This window comes from Hemiscyllium ocellatum, chromosome 34 (assembly GCF_020745735.1).
Source record: "Hemiscyllium ocellatum isolate sHemOce1 chromosome 34, sHemOce1.pat.X.cur, whole genome shotgun sequence".
NCBI classification, from domain to species: Eukaryota; Metazoa; Chordata; class Chondrichthyes; order Orectolobiformes; family Hemiscylliidae; genus Hemiscyllium; species Hemiscyllium ocellatum.
The window spans coordinates 14,431,996-14,452,884 of NC_083434.1; the positions used below are offsets into that span (position 1 = coordinate 14,431,996).

Here is a 20,889-nt window from a genome sequence, read left to right on the forward strand (position 1 = left end):
TTTTTAGATTGGGAAAGGAATTGAACCAGAAGAAACCTGCAGTCATTTTTTTTGTCAAAAGGATCTCCTAAGTGATGGGTCGTAACCTTTGTTCCAAAATGAACAACAGTTTGCTAAACATGCTTTCGTAGACCTGGTGCCATTTAAAAGCAGAGTCTTGGCGCCCAAGTCCTATTTATAAATGAAGTCACTTTATAGCCATACAATCGATTTTGACAGGCTGTTGAGGTTTTACCATGGTTTTTTTTTAAACAAAGAGTGCCATGTAATTGCAAAAGGCATTTGGCCAGTGTGGGTGTAGGATCAGAGCTGGGAGATTGTATTTGGGAGGGAAGCTGAAGTATTAACAAAACCACTAAAACACATTGAGTCAGTCGTGGTCTATCTGCAAGATGAATGGACTCCCGTCCTCCCGGTTAAGACCAGCAGGAACTCCTCCTTTATATGGTCTGTAATGCTGATCTTTTGACTTTACCTCTTCATTTTTCTAAATTATATCTGAGATTTTGAACCAGGTCTCTTTAGATGGTGCTAGAAGTGGTGATTTTGTACACTTTTTGCTGTACTCATGTATCCCTGTACCAAAAACAACAAATACTGGACATATATCACTGTACTTGAGTATATAGAGTCATAAAGATGTACAGCACAGAAACAGACCCTTCAGCCCAACTTGTCCATGCTGACCAGATATCCTAAATTAATCTAGTTCCATTTGCCAGCACTTGGCCCATATCCGCCTAAACCCTCCCTATTTATATACCCATCCAGATGCCTTTTAAATGTTGCAATTGTACTAGCCTCTACCACTTCCTCTGGCAACTTGTTCCATACACGCACCCGCCTCTCCTTCAGTCACTTTTATATCTTTCCCCTCTCACCCTAAACCTATGCCCTCTTGTTCTGGACTCCTGCACCCCAAAGAAAACACTTTGTCTATTTACCCGAAATATGCCCCTCATGATTTTATAAACCTCTATGAGGGCACCCCTCAGCCTTCGACACTCCAGGGAAAACAGCCCCAGCCCATTCAGCCTCTCCCTATAGCTCAAATCATCCAACCCTAGCAACATCCTTGCAAATCTTTTCTGAACCCTTTCAAGTTTCGCAAAATCCTTCCAATAGGAGGGAGAGTAGAATTGCACGCAATATTCCAAAAGTGGCCTTACCAATGTCCTGTACAGCTGCAACATGACCTCCCAACTCCTGTACTCAATGCTCTGACCAATAAAGGCCTTCTTCACTATCCTATCTAACTGCAATTTTACTTTCAAGGAACTATGAACCTGCACTCCAAGGTCTCTTTGTTCAGCACCTCCCAGGACCTGACTATTCAGTGTGTAAGTCCTGCTCTGATTTGCTTTTCCAAAATGCAGCAACTCACATTTACCTAACTTAAACTCCATCTGCCAATCCCCAGTCCATTTGCCCAACTGATCAAGATTCCGTTGCACTCTGAGGTAACCTTCACTGTTCACTACACCTCCAAATTTTGTGTCATCTTCAAACTTACTAACTATAACTCCTATGTTCACATCCAAATCATTTATATAAATGACAAAAAGTAGTGGACCCAGTACCAATCCTTGTGGCACTCCACAGGACACAGGCCTCCAGTCTGAAAAGCAACCCTCCACCACCACCCTCTGTCTTCTATCTTCGAGCCAGTTCTTTATGTAAAGGGCTAGTTCTCCCTGTATTCTATGAGATCTAACCTTGCTAACCAGTATCCCATGGGGAATCTTGTTGAATGCTTTACTGAAGTCCATATTGATCACTCCTACTGCTCTGCCCTCATCAATCCTCTTTGCTTTTTCTTAAAAAAAACTCTTATCATGTTTGTGAGACATGATTTCCCACATACAAAGCCTTTCTGACTATCTTTAATCAGTCCTTGTTGTTCCAAATACATGGAAATCCTGTTACTCAGGATTCCCTCCAGCAACATGGCCATCCCCGATGTCAAGCTCACCCAGTCTATAGTTCCCTGGCTTTTCCTTACCACATTTCTTAAATAGTAACACCACATTAGCCGACCTCCAATCTTTCAGCACCTCACCTGTGACTATTGATGATACAAATATCTCAGCAAGGGGCCCAGCAATCACTTCTCTATCTTCCCACAGAGCTCTAGGGTACACCTGATCAGGTCTTGGGGATTTATCTACTTTTATGCGTTCCAGGGCATCCATCACCTCCTCCTCTGTAATATGGACATTTTTCAAGATGTCACCATCTATTTTACCACATTCTATGTCTTCCATCTCTTTCTCCACAGTAAACACTGATGCAAAATACTCGATTCGGAACGATAGGAACCCATCTCCTGTGGTTCCATGCATAGGCTGCCTTGCCCTTCATGCTGGGCTTCCACTATTGAAAGAAAGATATTTTAGGAGGAGAAATAAAAACAGAAGTGTGCCTGGGATAATATAAACATTAATATTATTAACTTACATCTGCCCTAAGTATATTGCCTTTTCATACAAGCTGAAGTCTGCAATATAACATTAGATACTTTTTGCGAAGATGATATTTGCAATGATTGCATGTCCAGTATTGCAAATGCCATTGTTCAAGCCATTGTAATTGCTGATGCATTATCTTTCCTTTAACTGTCTTTTCATGCCTCGAGGACAGAATTCGGCTAGAAAGAGTTGTGGTCAGTTGGTCTAAGACATTGGGCAAAGTGTTATGGTGGCCTGTAAGGACTTAATACAACCAACACACTGATGTGTGGGAAATAATTTAGCATATTTAAGTTGATTTATTTCCCTTTTATGTTCCTCAAGTGATTTTGACAATATCTAGTCCTATTGTTTCTGATTGCTCTGTTTCCAACCCACAAGGTTATGCTCAATTAAGTCACTCAGACATGTCTACCGCCATTCCTTTGGAACTCTCTTTAATGAGGGAAGGAGATTTGTGTCGGTCAATAATTGCAAAAGTGCCTAGGCAGCATACCCAGACAAGGTGGAACACTGACTCTCACATGGTCAAAATCAAGATGGCGGCCCTGAGAAATGTGCTTCTCCTTGCTGTGTTTCACTTAGTCAGTGCTTTGTATGCAAGCTCTTCCACTGAACTTCTCTCTCCTTCACTGAACTCCACCCACCCCCAGCCATCCCAGTACTTTTGCTTTTGCTATTCATGCCAACTCTGTAAGGTAAAGAGGTGCCAAAGGCCACCTCCTACATCTGGTTCATCCTTTATTTTGTATCTGAACTGGTTAAGGCTCCAAAGAGCTGAAAATTTCCTTCTCCAAGCTGTGAAATGAAATATGATACAAAATTGCAGAGGTTTGTTCTGGTCAAGTTCATAAACACACTTAGTAACATAATTTATTCACTCAGACCATTTATATCTGAAACAAGCATTTCATAATTATTCCACACATTCTGTGCATACATTACAATGTACCTTCCTACACTGCAAAGGACATAAAACAGAAACAGGCCGTATGGCCCAACCAGTGAATGTGTGTTGATGCTCCATTCCAGCTTCTTCCCAATGATCAGTTTATCCCTCCTATGAATATTAAACATTCTTTTAATGTATCTATGCTGCTCTTCTCAGTTACACTGTGTGGTAGCATCATATCTGTTGCAGCTGAAATGGGGCTGAAAAATGTGTTGCTGGAAAAGCGCAGCAGGTCAGGCAGCATCCAAGGAACAGGAGAATCGATGTTTCGGGCATAAGCCCTTCTGAAATGGGGGCAAGGATAATCTGAGGTTGTAAAAGGCAGCACATAAATGCAAGTATTTCTTGGGAATGAACATGTTCCTTTCCTCCTACCAGCCGTACTTTACCTTGTAGATCAAGTACTGGCTCAGCAACCATTATTTTGAACCAAGAGTTCATATTTAAGAATATATTGGGATGGTTTCCAACTCCATTGGGAAATGAAAATGTGGTCAGGAAAGAAAAAACAACAGGGCCTATCTATCTTTGAATTTGTAAGTAAATAAGTTTTTTTTACAACATATTGACCACGTGAAGGGCTTCACTTTTTTAAGGAGGAGTGCCTTTTTTTTCCTGTATGAACATTTTTTAAATTATATATGACAGCTCTATTAAATGGTTATTAAATTTCAAAGAAATACTGAGGTCTGCCTGTCATGGATGTTGAAAGAAGGGCTAAGGAGGAACATAGAACATAGGCTTACATGGGAAAAAGAGAAGAGAATGGAAGAACCATGTGAGGACAAGAAGAGGGCATTGGGGTATGAAACAGAATTGGGTGGCATGGGGATATGAGATAGCATGGTATATGCGGGGCATGAAAGAGGAATGTGTATGAGAAACCATTAGGTGTGTGTGAGAGAGAGAGCATAGAGGTAGCAGAGGCCTATGATGGAGCATTGGATGTGTAGGGGCTATCGAAGTAATATGAGTGTCCTTGTGATATGTGTGGGCATGGTCAAGCCATGAGGGTTGAGAGGACAAGGAGGGAAAATGAGGTGTATGAAGAAGCATGGGGGCATGAGGATATGAGAGGAATGGAAGTATGAAAAGGCATGGGTACATGAGGGGACATTGTCATGCGAAGTGAGCTAGGGGCTGAGTCGTGATGAGACAAGGGGTGAAGTTAGGAAGCACATGAGCCATGCTAGAAATCTGGGCTGTTGCTTCAATGTACCAAAGAAGACTTTTCAACCATCCTACCTTGATACCCACGTGCCTCTGGGGCTGCCTCAGGAATGAGGAAGCAGAACCCTGTTCATGAGACAGTAACATGAGGGATATGGGCAGCTGGGTAAGGTGGCAGCTTCCAGTTTCCAAACTTGGCCTGACTTGAATTCCACATGAAAATCCAGTGTTCATTGTTTTTTTCTGAATGAAACTAAATATTTATACATGGATTCCTAGTCCCTTTGCTTTCTTGGTACAATACTTATTAAATGGAAAAGAATTTTCAAAAAAATTGATCTGTGCAACTTAAACATGGGTTTTCACTACATAGGGTTGTAAGTAAACTTTTTCTCATTAACCAAGAGTGATATTTGACTTTGAAACTCTGTGTATGCTGATGAAACAGCACTTTCATTCTGTATCCTTTGATTGATTTGATTATGAAGACTTAAAAGGGAAAGTTGAAAACAAGAACTGTATCAGAAGTCGTTAGCACCAAGGAAAGTTTCAAAATGACCGACTTATTAGAGTAAACCTTGACATTTTCCTTGCCCTCAAGTATTGAAGTAAGCTCTTGTTTGTTTTTATATTAAATTAAGATTGTGAAGGCATGTTTGATGCAAAATGTCATCGTGTATACTCCCAGTAAGTGGCACGTTTCATTAAATTCAAGCAATTTTCCTTTTGTTGTCTATTAATTGTTCTCGCAATTATATGGAACAAGTGTGGTAGGAAAACCAGACAGCTTTACCATTACTGGGGCTCTTACATGAAGCAGACAAGGGGAAAGCAACTCATTTCATTTTCTTGGTGTGGAGAGAAATCATGCTTTGTGGAAGGTAATTCTGTATTTTAGTGAAATTCTGAAAGTCTGTTTGTCTGTCTTCATTTGTACTCATTTATGCATAAGGTCATAGCCTGTACTTGGTGTGCTTTTTTTATTGAGCAGAACTAATTGCTTGCTTATATTCAGTGGAGGTATCATTTCTTTGGCATCTGAAACTTCTGCCATGAACTAGGAAAGCGGTGGGAGATATTCCCTTCATAATTACAGATGCTACGGCCGACAGGCTGCTTTCTCAGTGACAAATTCCTCTTTCATTCATTTGGTAATGAAGAAACTGCCCTATTTTGCCAAAAAAATTACATTTTTGTTGAATTTTGTGCAGGGTTTCTCTCTGTGTGATTTTTCACACAATCATCCTGAACTTGCCCAAGTTCTTAAGGTGCCCATTTCAACTGATGCTAGCCTGATTCTCCACTCACCATAGTCAGAACAACTTACCACTGCCTGCAAGATCCCAGCATATACTGACATCTCTGGCACTGTCACCATACTGAGAATGCTGTTGCCACAGCCACAGAACACTGTTGGGTCTGGATCTGCTTTGCCCAGTTCCAGTGTTTTGCCCTGGGCATGGCTGAAACAGGGAAAATGACACTTCACTTTGTGTAGAGGAACATAGAGATCCTGATGGATTGGCTGATATAGAGGAGGTCCATCCTTTTCCCAGATGACTGCCAGAGGAGGCCACTCAGGTTATTGTGGCACCCACGGTCTGGTGAAATGCCCAGCAGTGAAGGGAGAATGTCCGTTTCCTTTCCCACTCTCCCAGGTAAGTGCCACCATTTACCATCTGCTACCTTACAATCATATTACCTCTGTCACCTTACCCAGCTTCCACTATGGCACATGCATTATAACTTCCATTGTCACAGGCAATCTTCCTCACTCAGTCCACCCTAATGGAGAGCTAGGTCCAGCAGTCTCAGATTCTGCTTGGTATACACACTGACCTGCACATTGTGCAATTGGTGTTCAATTCCAATACCAAAATGACAGGTAGATGACAGATCCTGAACTCAATCTAGCTACCCTTTGATCCAAAGGAGAGAGGGCAGTGCCAGTCAGTGTTCAGTGTAGGAGGAACCATGTGTCAACAGTACATCCTCCTGCATGACCAATTTCCGTAATGTTCTATCATCTTTATATATTGCATTCACCACCCTCCAACTCTTGTAATCCCCTCTGCTGCCAGCACTCAGACTCCAATCCCTACAATTAAGATCCCCAGTCTTCCTCCTAAAGCAATGGCTCCTGATCATCTCCCCTTGTCTTTTCATGGATGGATCCTTAAGACTAACTGTGGCCAACCCCCTTGAACGAGTTTGTCAGACAATGCTGAATGATGAGTGACCAGACCCCTCGCTGCTATCTGGACAGCTCCCCGACTGACTTTCTGTGACTTCCCAGACTGGTTGCTCTGGGCCTACAAGTCTGAGACATGGCTGTTTGCTTGCAGCACATTTGATGTATTTGCTGCATACGTGGTTAACTCTTGATGGACGTGATTGATGTAGCACAATTGCTGTAGAGCAACATGTTCGCCCTCTTGACTGATGACTGCTAGCAACTGTGACAAGCTACTGGCTTTGTGCCTGTGCTAAAAGCCAAGACAAGGTTAGTGTGAGCATTTAAAGTATAGCTAAAGAGGCAAATCACTAAAAGGCAAGGCAAGGAAGGAATGTTGTGAATATCCAGATAGGTGCTAAGCGAGTGAGTGCTGTGAGAGCAAGCAAGCAGCCACACAGTGGAGTTTTGTTCAGTCTGAGTGGGCTGCCTGAAGCATTGCTGCAGTATTACAGTGTCCCTTTGCACTTGGGAGTGATCCCAAGTGCAACGGGACACTGTAGAAATGGACTGTCAATGGATTGGAGCTGTGTAATGATGATGGCATGTGTTGGATGCTAGTGTCCATGAATGTGGGTTACGTATAGTCACTGCTTATGCATCGTACCCTGAGATGTTAGTGCCAGGAGTCCAAGATGAAGGCCCAGAGGATCAAACAGTGAGCTGGAATGGCCAGGTACCCACTTTAACTTCCATGTCAGGAATGTGTGGCATTTCCAGGGTGGCAGTGTAGAAGAGTGAATATTAACGAGATGAGATTAAGTAATAACAAAGGGGAGAATGAATAATTAACCATGTTAATAGTCCTCTCACTACTCACTAGCTAGAATTGTGTCTCGATGCCTGGAATTTAGTTGGTAAGTGCGACTTGCTGCTTTCGATGTTGCAAAAGCCATCACTCCAATTTATACTGGATTCTTCCTAATTTCTCATCATTGCCCAGCTCTTTCAGGGCCTGGGACAATTCTGCTGAATGCCGTTTTCAAGTCTGATCGGAAATTCAGGACAGGTGGTTTTCCCAAAAGGATGGTGAAAGTGTAGAATAGGTGTAACAGAGAATAGTTAAGGTAAAAAGTGAGGTCTGCAGATGCTGGTCTGATAATTGCTGATAAGGCTGCATTTCTTGCACTTCCCTAGTTACCCTGACTCGGCTGTGTGGCACTGGTGTTTCTGGTGAGGGAGATTTCCCCTTGAACTGTTGTGGTCCGAAAGGTGTTGATGCACTCACACTGATATTCAGTAGGAAACTGTGTGTTATTGGCAGAGTGACAATGAAGAAATGATGATACATGTCCATGTCAGGATGGTGTGTGATTTGGAAGGCAGTTTGGTGAATATAGTTTTCCTGTGGCATATTTTTTCTCGCTTCCTTCTTGAATGCATAGCCTAAATCCAAGCTTCAGAGCCAACTCTGTTATGAAGAGGAATGAGGAGGAAACTTCACTTTTATTTCAGAGTCAGTTCAAATTCTAAATCCTTACAATCATTGGGAAGCTAAACTTCATTGCAGTTCCATCAAATCTATAGTAGAAATGCTTTTTGATTCCGCCCTTTTCTCCAATGGGTTGGATGGATTGGTTGTCTGTAATAGGTATTGTCATCTTGTGCTGAGTTTATATCAGAGCTGGGCTTAAGATATATTCTGTGTTTGTGAAGAGTTTGTTAAAAACCTGAGTAATTAATGTGTCTCAGCCATAAAGATTGGGTAAAATAGACTTAGTGTTTCAACATTTTATTCAAATATTCAAAACTAGCTTGGTGAGTCATTGCTGTTTGTGATGAAGCTGCAGATTGAGGAGCTCATTGAATCTCACTGTCCAAGCTGACGCTTGAGAACTGGCCACTTAAGCCCTGAAGGCCTGACAATTGTGGAACTCCACTCTATTATTTCACCAAAGAAAAACTTAGGGCAGAGTGACAGTGAAGGAAGAAAGAAAACTTCTCACAAGTTTCTCACTGTTATTAATTAATCATCTGGTCCTGATCAATTTCAATGTTTTCAATGTGTTTTCTTTAGAGTGACAAGAAAAGGTATATTGTCTCCTGGTAGTAGCAGTTAATCATATTGCTGGTATCTTATCCAATGGCAATCATGTCTCACCGTATGCTAATTATCTCAGTTTAATGACTGACAGTAGAGTTACAAGAATATTTAAGAAATTTCATTAGGAGGTGGTTAGACCAGGAAATGTCATAGTTGATGAATCTGTTCAGGTTTATGATACCATGCCTGTTTGTACAGTGAATTAAGCTTTCAAGAGGTAATCCTATAACGATAAGAGGTTCCAATCTCCATGCATTAATTAGACATTGAGATTAATTTGGTTCTATGCAGTTCCCGGTTGCATTGTCTGATTAGAAGCTTCAATTGCTTGTGTCCTCCCTGACCTCCTTGGAATCTGTTAAGTTTGAAACTTGGTCATTAGCTGAACAGTAATCAGTCATGTAAGTATCCAGGCAGGATGTGCATGTCAGTTAAGCAGACAAAATTAGGCCATGCCAAACATTTATCATTAAAGGGCAGATAGCCTGCCAGTTTCAACAGTCCTGCATTAAACTCTCAGCTCAAGCTGAATGTAGGTCTTGACTGATATTAATATTTATGTTGTACAAGCAAGGATTTTGGCAGCCCCTACTGCTGGGAAGATCAAAACAAGGAAGGATGGTGAGATCTCGTGTGGAGCATATCTATGCAATGAATCTGTTGGGCCAAAGAGCCTTTTGCTGTGCTGTAAACGCAATGTAATTACTATGCCTTTGTGGTCTTTGTAATTAAGGTTATCAATGGATAGCAGTTCCTGATGTCCTTGCAGACAAAACTGGACATTGTTGTCAAAGCTAGGGTGTGCCGCTGAAGTGCCAAGGTGCACTGTTCCAGTCCTTGTTAATATATTCCACCGTCTAATGGTAGAACTAGCTGTACCCATCCACTGGATCTGCAGTCAAGATTTCTGTAAACAAAATGTTAGGGCCTGTATAACTAGGAGTCAGTAAGTTTTTAATGGCATGCTAAATGATAATTGCTTTTAAACAATCTCTTTGACAATGAAAATTTACATTTATAAATGTGGAGTTTCACTGCTTCAGAAAGTAGATTTAAGAAAAAAAATTAAAATAATTGTTTCATTGTTCTGTCTTGAAAAGTCATCTGTGTTTCTTTCTCTATTATTCTTTCTGTTCATGATTTAACTTAATTTACAATTCTGGCTTCTGCATGGCTGAGTAAGGATTCTTCAGTTTAATTGGTTTAAGAGCCTTGCAGTTTCTTGCATTGGAAAGAGATGCCAAAGATTCATTACCCAGGGCAGAAAAGTTTTGGATTAGAGGAAACCAATACATGGCAACCTGTGAGCATTCTCAGCAGCTGTCAGTGAGGTGCTTTTTCCTTTGTTGCTATCAACAGAATTTGAACCAATATAATGTAAGTTGTTTTTATGGCGTGTTTGTAAAGCAGGGAAAACTCCATTCTAAGAAAAAAACTATTAGGAGGGGAAAGAGTAGATTTCCAGTCAGGGCAAAGAGACAAGAAACATCACCAACTGCATGTTAAAAGCTACTCTGACTTGGAAGGATATTGACCATTCCTTTAATGTCATTGGGTCAAACTCCTGGAACTCACTCCCTAATGGCAATTTTTGTCTATCTCCAGCACATGGACTGTTGTTCAAGAAGACAGCTCACCATCACCTTCTTAAGGGCAACAATAGACAAGCAATAAATACTGACTCAGCCAATGATACCCCTGTTGTATGAATGAATCAAAATAGAGAGTTGGAGAGAGTAAGCAGGGGAATTCCAGAGTTTAGGAACTAGACAGGTGAATGCATATCTGCAACGTTATCGTGAAAACTTCAGGGAATGTTCAAAAGGCCAGAATCGGAGGAACACAGAGTTGTTGGAAGGTTGTAAAGCTGTGAAAGTTTGTACATCCGTGAAATAGATTTAAATGGGAAGAGGAGAATTTTAAATGATCAGCTTTGGACATTTGGGGGCACACTTACTGATGAATGGGGCTCGGTGAAAAACAGATAATGATCAGTTGAAATTCCAATGATATGAAGTTTACGGAGGCAGGCAGACAAGAGGTCAAGTCAGGGGAGTTTTGGAATAGTCAAGTATGTAAATCACAAAGACATAAATTTGGCAACAAGTGGAGCTGAAACAAGGCCAGAGGCATGATGTTCTGGTCACCAGCCCAGTTCAGGACTGAATAGGAATTGATTCTGAGGTTTAAACTGTGTGGATGCAGCTGAGGTACTGGCTCACCAGGGAGATGAAATTATTGGTAAGAGTATAGTATCTGTGGCAGGAAATGAAACCAATAACATCAATCTTTTCAATGTTACAAATTACAGTTCATCGAGCTTTAAAATCAAAGAAAATAAAGGTGAAGGAGATTTTGGGAAAAGTGGTGGAAAGTTATAGGTAGCTTTTTGCAAGGTTTGTGAAGGTTTGTATAAGTAGCTTTTAACTGTGTTCTTGCAGAAGCTGGCAAATATCTGTCTTGTCACTCAACTATCAGATGAGGCAACTGTTGGATAAGGTAAGGGTTGCGAAGGGGTTAATATTTACATTCTACCAATGACACACAGTCTGTGGGTGGAGGCAAGGAATTTTACTCTTCCTTTCAGATGGAGCAGATGTGTCTGTACTAGCTCCTTAAGGTCCTAGTCGTTATGTCTGACCAATATAATTGTACGTACTATTGTGCAATAAACCATCTTGTTGTCCAAAACTGGTATCTGTTTTGTAAATACTCTACAGTGGTGCATCCTCTAGCTCTAATCACTAGATAGCCCGAGATAAAGCAAATGAGGATTAGTGACAATAAGCCATGCCTGCAGAACTACAGACACAAAATCCCAGGAGTGGTAATCTGGGAAAGTACCGCAATAACCAGACAAAGAGGATGAGATTTTGTATGATTGGATTAATAGTCATCCATCCACTGCCATTTGTATGTAACCCACAGCAGGGTCTGGCTCACTTTGTGCAAGAAACTTGAAAGCTTGAGGCTTTTTAAAATTCATTTGTGGGACAGTGGGCATCACTGACTGCCCAGCATTTATTGCCTGTTCCTAGTTGCCCTTGAGAAGGTGGTGGTGAGCTGCCTTCTTGAACCGCTGCAGTCCATGTGCTGCAGGTTGACTACAATGCAGTTAGGGATGGAATTCCAGGATTTTGATCCAGTGACAGTGAAAGAACGGTGATATATTTCTAAGTCAGGATGCTAGAGGAGAATTAGCAGGTGATGGTGTTCTCATGTACTTGCTGCCCTTATCCTTCTAGATGGAAGTGGTTGTGGGTTTGAAGTGTGCTGAGGATCTAGAATTGCCTCTGCAGGGGTTCAACTCCATGGGCGGGAGAGGAATACTCCTTTGTGGGCCATCTTCATTCAATGGATACATGCTTCTCATCAGAACTTCACTTCCCCCTCAATCCTCCCTCTAAGCCTCTGGGTCCTAGTTCCCCATGCCTTTCGCTAAGACTCCTGAGCCCAGATTCACTCAGGTTCTTCAGTGTAATAGGATTGTCTCTAAACCCATCAGTGGAGCTGCTGAGTGGCAGTCCTCTATTGGGTTGGACAGCTTTCTAAGATAGAGGTGGAAATCTTGCTGACTGCAATTATCACTGTTCCTTATGATAACTCGCTGTGGGATAGCCATTGGGTTCATAGACAGTCTCCTTCCCTCACCACAACATGTTAGTAAGGGGTGACAGGGCATCCTTTAAGTTTCAGGTTCAACCTAATCAGAATTGTTCTTTTGCCATTTTTTTGCAAAGGCCCTTACTATGATTCTTTGTCTTTTAACTTCTATGTTCATCAATCTCCACTGACTCTCCATTTAACATTGCAAATATGCCTGTATCTTATGTAAATTCTTAAACTGCCTTGCTCGTTCACTTTGCAATTTATTTCTGTCCTGTCTGTCTCCTCTGGGTTTTGGAATGCTGTGCCACCCAACTTCCACAAATGACCATCTTCCTTTCCCCATCTCGTTGCCTATCTCATTTAGAAATTCCTGTCCTCTATGTGTAGCTTTAATGTTCCATCAAAAGACACTTAACATTTGCACTTGGTTACTAACTCTAATTTCATCTTCCAGATTGTTCCTGTTTGGGTTTGATCAGCAATGGTGGAACCTCATGATCTTGGATCAAACGGAAAATGGCTGATCCCCAGCAAAAACCCTTCAAACAAGTAAAGCAGATAATCAGCAGGATAGCTGTTCAAACAAACTCGGGATCTCACCAACTTCAGTGAGTCAACAGTCAAGATGGAGAAACTTCACAAACCAAACCACGAGATGGTCTGCAATTAACAGTTACAATTACACATTTACTGTCTTCTTTAAATGTTATGACCTGGCTAAGGTTTTAACCACAGCACATATAAATGACCAAACTGGAATTATGGTAAAAATTTCAAGATTTCCTGTAGACCTAATGGCTCCAAGTTTCCTAATTTTGAACATCTGGCCTGTTGTAGACCTCGAGCAATTGTAGGTTTGTGATACGTACAGCACATTGAAAAACATCGCATGTGCAGTATTCTATACAGGCATTTTGACCAGTTTGTTACTCTGAAACACATTTATTCAGGTAGTCTTACTGTATAAGACTTAGTTTATTAAAACACTCGCAAGGTAAAGAAACAACTTTTATACAACAAAATAAGTTAACTTCTTCTCAAACTAGGCTGACAGCCTGAAAAACACAGATACTACCTCTCCTGGTGAACTCAATTGGGCTGCTGGATTCAATTCACTGAAATCCAATAACAGATGTGCTCAGGGTCTGGTATGAAGGTGGGTCTGACATGGAGTCTTCATTGGCCAAGTCTTCACTGAGTGAATGGCTGCCAGGTGTCCCCTCTTACCCCCCCATTCTGAGTCCTGGAATGTTTTCTGGCTTCAGCCAATGAGGTCACAGGTCAGGGGGTCTCAGCACTTGAAGAAGTTAGGCCAGGTCATCCCAGTCCCTTTCCAAGATATGATTAATCTACGGTACTAAGGACTCTGGCCAAAGCAGTAAAAAACACAAACATAATGTTCTGGCTGAGTACCTCTTAATGTGTTTTGGGTCATAACGACTCTCTCAGTGTTGAGGTTGAGGACCTCAGTTCAGTATTCCGGACAGGTCTGGGCTGGTCCTTGTTGGCTTTTGACTTGTGGTAACCTTGGCTTCTTTACATTCCATCAGGCCTTGCCTGCAGATAGTGTTTAGTCAATTTTATATTGAGCCCAGTTGCTTAGGCCAGTGGTCAAAGGTAGAATTGTAAAAACTGATTTTCAGCTGTTCCAATGCAGAATATGGGGGAAAAAAACATCTTATGGGTGAAATTCCATTTCAAGATAAGCTTCTGATTAGATCATCCAGCTGAATGGCACAGACAGTATCTGTAGTGATAGATACAATGGCTGCAAAAGGCTGGATTGTGACATTCTCCCTAAAAACATGATAGCTGTTGCAATATAAATGAATGACAATCACTGAGCTCAGATCTACAATTTCTCAATCCAGGCATTTTGAAATAGAAAGTGTTCCACAAATGTTTATCGGAAGGTAGGAATATTGGAACATAGGACTTCTAAGCAGGAGGAGGCCTTTTGGCCCTTTCAAGCTGGTTCTCCCATTCTATAAGATCATGTTTGATCAGGTTGAGGTCTTAACTGCACTTACCTGTCAACCTCCATAACTTGTGACTCCCTTGTCCATCAAAAATCTACTCAACTCTGCTTGAAAATTATTCACTGAACTTGCCTTACTCCTTTCAAGGTAAGAGAATTCCACGTACTAATCAACCTATGAGAGAAATCATTTAAATTCATGTTTGTCCTAAAAGAGAGACCTATTGTTCTTAAGGCACATTCCTTAGTGTTTGTCTTCCCCACATGAAGAACCATCCGTCCCGTACCCATCGTACCAAGTCCACTTGGGAACTTGTAAGCTTCAATAAGATCAGCTCTCAATCTTCTAAAATCCAAAGGGTACTGCCCAATCCTTTCGACTGCTTTTTCGCTTTAAAACCAAGGAATGAATCATTTGAAGTGTTTCTAATGCAATTTTATCTTTTTTCATATTAGGTCGAAACTGTAAATGGCAGCCCAGATGTGATCTCCCTCAAACCCTGTATGTCTGCAGCAAGTGTTCCTACTTTTATATTCAATTCCCCTTGTAATAAAGTCCAGGAGATGGAACGATATTGCAGAATGTTATCAAGATAGAATTGCATAGAATGTTCAGTACAGAAACCGATGATGTTGGTCAATGTTGGTATCTATGCTTCATGCAATCCCCTACTTTCTCTTAACCATGGGATCATCATTTCTGTTCTCTACTCCATTAAATATACTTCCAGCTGCCTTTAAATGCATCTATACCTTTCACCTTACCTAATACCTATGTTAGCAAGTTGTATAGTATAACTATTCTCTGGTTAAGGAAGTTACTCACAAATTCTGTATTGAAGTAATTGATGGCTATAATGGAAGATCACAGATTGTCAGTTGTATAGAACACATAGGGCTTACTCAGATATCTGAATGAGGGCTGTTTAGTGAGAAATCCATCTATTATAATGGGAAAAATCCTCATTGCTGTCACTATCAAAGACACGGGGCGGCATGGTGCCTCTGCGATTAGCCCTGCTGCCTCACAGCACCAAGGACCCAGATTCGATTCCAGGCTCAGGTGACTGTCTGTGTGGAATTTGCACATTCTCCCTGTGTCTGGTGGATTTCCTCAGGGTGCTCCAGTTTCCTCCCACAATCCAAAGATGAGCAGGTTAGGCGAATTGGACATGCTAAATTGCCCATAATGTTCAGGGATGTGTAGGTTAGGGGCATTAGTCAGGGGGAAATGTAGAGTAAAAGGGTAGGGCAATAGGTCTGGGTGGGTTACTCTTTGGATGGTCGGTGTGGACTATCTGGGCGAAATGGCCTGTTTCCACAATGTAGGGATTCTATGACTCTATGACATGGTGTGACTAAATCATCTGGGATACCTTGGCAAAATTCAAGCCACCAATCCTTCTTAGTGGTACTAGTCTACGTTACTGCTACCATATGGAGAAGGATGACACAATCTCTTTGCAGAATTCAGACTTAAACTTGATAAACAGGAAAGATTTATTAAATGGCACTAATTACTGAGTTACATTATATCTAAGATAAATGATAACCTCTTGTGAGACATTAGGCTCAACTTTTGTACAAGTACACATTACTGTTAGCTACATGGGCTTAGCACTAGCACAATTCAAATCAAACAATGGACACTCTCTAAATACATTGGTAGCAACTTTGGTCTGGACAGTGGTTAGTTCCTCTCAGGTACTGCCCTTCTTTTCTATAAAGGCAAAATACAGCAGATGCTGGAGATTTGAAATAAACACAGGCGTCACTGGAGAAACTCAGTGGATCTGGCAACATCTATGGAGACTTAAATAGAGTTAATATTTCAAGTCTGGTATGACTCTTCATCAGAATAGAATAAGAGCCCTATTATTCTGCAACTGTGTCTTCTAGTTCTAGTTCTTAGCTTCCCCACAAGAGGAATGATCTTCCAAATATCCGCCCAAACATGTCTGCTTGGAAATAAGGATAGCTCTCATTCTTCTAAATTACAACAGGTATAGGCCCGATTTTTGCAACCTTCAGAAGATAAGCTGGTCCTTATGGGCAGACCTTTTTTTCATGATATCAGTTAATCCTTTCAGATGCTAATTGCCTTGTATACCCATACTTTCTCTATGCAAAGAAACCTACTTTGTTGACACTGTGTCTTACAAAAACTATTGACTGTAGGTTTTGCTTCTTGCAGATGGACTTGTAGCAGAAGTACTCAGAAATCCAAGCTCCGCTGCACCTTTTTGTACATTTATAGACAACTGTTTTCCAAGTCACCAGCAAAAGAAAAATTGAACCAATTGGGCAGGGTGTTTGACAGCTAGAAATGAAAACCACAGCTGTGTTTCTGTTTTCTATTATTAGATACAATTCCAAAGATGGCATTTTCATTTTCGTGGGACTTGAGATTTTTCCATTTTGATATGTTATGCACTTTCAAGAGGCACATGCAAGCTGTCAGTTAGTGTTAGAGCTGCTATTTTGCCTATTTGCTGCAGTGAAGAGCTTTCATTAGTATTTAAATTCTTTGATGAAGCTCTCTTCCTCCCTCTACAAGGATTTCAGTGAGTCTCTCTCTCACTGCACCCCCCAGGTCATCTCCTCTGCACAGAAGCTCTTCAGCCACGTTCTCAAACAGACTCGCTACCACAGCCACATCTCCTTCCTCAGCACCTGCCTAAGGAACCGACTGATCCCACACGGACTCCGAACTACATTCCAACCAACAAAATTTGGACCCAACCAGGACAACCTGTACCTACAACAAATCCGAAGCCTCCAGCAACAGACCTCCCTCCGGATCCTCCGCTCCACCCTTGCAGCCATGCGACAACTACACGACGGCTGGAGGAGGAGCGCCTCATCTTCCGCCTGGGAACCCTCCAACCACAAGGTATGAATTCAGATTTCTCCAGCTTCCTCATTTCCCCTCCCCCCACCTTGTCTCAGTCGGTTCCCTCAACTCAGCACCGCCCTCCTAACCTGCAATCCTCTTCCTGACCTCTCCGCCCCCACCCCACTCCGGCCTATCACCCTCACCTTGACCTCCTTCCACCTATCCCACCTCCATCGCCCCTCCCCCTAGTCCCTCCTCCCTACCTTTTATCTCAGCCGGCTTGGCTCTCTCTCTCTTATTCCTGATGAAGGGCTTATGCTCGAAACGTCGAATTCTCTATTCCTGAGATGCTGCCTAACCTGCTGTGCTTTGACCAGCAACACATTTGCAGCTGTGATCTCCAGCATCTGCAGACCTCATTTTTTACTTTAAATTCTTTGAAATGTGTTCATTGATTTAATGCGTATTATTGGTGCTTGTACTTTCATGACAAACTAATTAATTAAGTAGAGAATTTCTTGTGGTATTTTACAACTCTGAGTAACACAGGGATGGAGATAATAATTAGCAGGTCTGACAGTTAAATCTTTCAAAGCCAGCAGTTGCAAATTAGGGGGAAAAAAATCAACATTTAAGCAGTCTCTTCAGGCAGTATTACTCTGTCAGAAAGCTGTGTAATGGATTACTTTCTCTTCTAATCCCTTCCAGCACTGTCTTGAAAAGATAGCTATCTATTAAAACTCTTATGTCTGAGCACACTTCTCATCATCTTTCATTGATATAAATTCTGCATTTATTATAGGAATCACTAAAGTCAACTTCTAACGTTGCCCTTTCTCCAGTAAAGAAGCTGCAAAATCACCATTGAGATGAGCATATAATTATATCGGGATAAGTAATTCTCTTAGATATTATTTCAATTTATAATCAATGTAAAAATAAGGAGCCAAAAACGTAGAACCCACAGTAAAGGCTATTTCGCTCAACTGAACTAAGCTGAATTCCTTCCATTCTACTTTATTGTACCCTCTCTCACAATCATTTTCTTCCATCATGTGTAAGCCTTCCCAGCATCAGTGCTATCTACTCCAATCATTCCAAATGGCGTGAATTCCATATCTTCACCTCTTATTTTCTAAAAGGATTCCATGTATTTTTTTTTATTCGAGGTTGGTGCCTATCTTGAAATTATGTCCTGTTATTGTGTTCCCCCATAAGCAGAAGCTATTTATCCTCATCTAGTCTGATGCAACCCTTCATTATTATAAGGGCCTCTGTCAAGCTTCTGCTTAGCTTCACGAGAAAGATTTACCACTTTATGTATGCATGCTTCTCTGGGAAATTGCTCAGAATAGTCTAGTTGTAAATCATTTATGTTCATTTTGCAGCCTGCCAGTCTTTGCTCAACGGTAAAGATTTGACTTGAGTCAGAAAGATGTGGATTCAGATTCCACTTTGGAAATCGGCCTTTCACTTCAGTAGTCAAACTGTGGAAGACTGCTGCCTTTCAGGTGAGACACGAACTTTGAAACCTGATTTCATGTCTCTTAATGGCTGTAAGAAATGCACAACAGAGAAAGGGAGTTCTGTACTGATTAACCATTATTCCTCAATCAACATTATTAAACAGTAGAATATATGATCGCTGGTTTATTACTGTTTGCTGGATTTAGCTGTGTGTAAATTAGCTATTGCATTTCTTTATGTGAAGCGACTGCACTTGATTTTTTTGTTGTTGTAAAGTGATTAGAGATACCCCAAACTTGTGAAAGATGACAAGTTTTTGTTACTTTATACCTGATTAATACATCTTTTCTAATCACTAACTGTTCTGTGATAGACCTTCTGTTCAAAAAACAGGCATCAAAAATACAGCTTAAACTGATTTATCATATTGCCAGATCTAGTCGATCACAATCAAAATTTGATCCAACATAGCTCCTGAAAAATACATTAGTCCATTAAAATTAATTCCAAAACACAGGAATTACATATGGATCTGAATGAGCAAAATTTAAATTTGAAAAATGAGGTCATGGGCAGTGGACAACATCCTGAAGTTACTAGTGACCAGAAACTAAATTGGACTATCCATATAGATACAGTGGCTACAAGAGTAGGTCAGAGACTAGGAGTCCTGCAGTGAATAACTGTCCTCCTGACTCCCCAAGCTGCGACAATCTTCAAAAACAAGTCAGGAATGTTATGGAATTCTCCCCACTTGCTTGAATAGGTGCAGCTCTAATAACATTCAAGAAATTTAATATCAACCAGGACTAAGCAGCCCATTTCATTGGCATCACAACCACAAGCAATTATTCCCTGAACTGCCAATACATAGTTGGTAGCAATATGTGCCATCTACAAGATGCACTGCAGAAATTTACCATTGTTTCTTCCAAACTTATGACCATCCAGAAGAGTAAACACCATAGATACATGGGAGACCCACTATATGCAAGTTCCTCTGCACTATCTCACAATGCTGACTTGGAAATACATTGTCATTCCTTCTGTGTCATTGGTTCAAAATTCTGGAATTCTTTTCCTGACTACATTATGGGTGCACCTACGCCAGATGCACTGCAATGGTTCAAATTCTCAAGGGGAGGCAGGGATGGGCTATTAATGTTGGCCCAGTCAGCTTCACCCATATCCCATAAATGACTTTGTTTAATCTAGAGTTGAGTCTGTTCTAGACTGATTAAATAAATCTATCTTAATCTATACAGTAAGACATTCAATATAGATTAGATTTTTTAGATTACTTACAGTGTGGAAACAGGCCCTTCGGCCCAACAAGTCCACACCGACCCGCCGAAGCGCAACCCACCCATACCCCTACATATACCCCTTACCTAACACTACGGGCAATTTAGCATGGCCAATTCACCTGACCCGCACATCTTTGGACTGTGGGAGGAAACCGGAGCACCCGGAGGAAACCCACGCAGACACGGGGAGAATGTGCAAACTCCACACAGTCAGTCGCCTGAGGTGGGAATTGAACCCAGGTCCCTGGCGCTGTGAGGCAGCAGTGCTAACCACTGTGCCACCGTGCCGCCATATAAAATGAGAAGCTTCAAGCTATTTTGGTTGTGCAGGACATAACACTTCTCACAAATCAGCATAAATTAAAAAATATAAAAGACTGCATCATTTATAATTCCAAACCTCATCGTCAGTCTTGCTGTGATATATTATGAAGGGGGGATGATATCTCATTCAATATGAGTGAAAGCAATGTTTTTCATTTTATGCTAATATACATGATGTTTACAAATCATCTTTCAAAGGTAAACCTGCATGTGATTTAATTGGCAGCTCAGTAATTACTGCCAAATCTTTGGGCTCTGACACCATTCCAGCAATAGTACTGAAGACTTGTGCTTCAGAATTAGCCAGACCCTGAGAGAGGCATTCCAGTACAGACAGCTGCAACACTGGCTTCTGCCTGACAATGTGGAAGATTGCCCAGATATGTCCTATATACAAAAAAACAGGGCAAATCCAACCATCCATTGAGTTCTGGAACCCTACAATTTACTCCAAATCAATTGTCCAATTACAGTCAATATAATTATAGTAACTAAAATATC

At 41.2% G+C, this 20,889-nt stretch overlaps 1 long non-coding RNA gene across 10 annotated transcripts in view; it reads left to right on the plus strand.

Annotated features, from left to right (window-relative positions):
- Positions 1 to 20,889, plus strand: part of LOC132832234 (uncharacterized) — a 222,418-nt gene that overhangs the window by 180,609 nt on the left and 20,920 nt on the right. For 4 of the 10 annotated variants that reach the window (XR_009646906.1, XR_009646913.1, XR_009646914.1 and 1 more), the window contains 3 exons: positions 12,931 to 13,084; positions 14,911 to 14,956; positions 18,679 to 18,801. This is a non-coding gene — a long non-coding RNA (uncharacterized LOC132832234). Of the gene's footprint in view, positions 1 to 12,930; positions 13,149 to 14,910; positions 14,957 to 17,011; positions 17,348 to 18,678; positions 18,802 to 20,889 lie in introns of all 10 variants that reach the window. The other 6 variants (XR_009646912.1, XR_009646911.1, XR_009646907.1 and 3 more) reach the window with 6 other exon arrangements.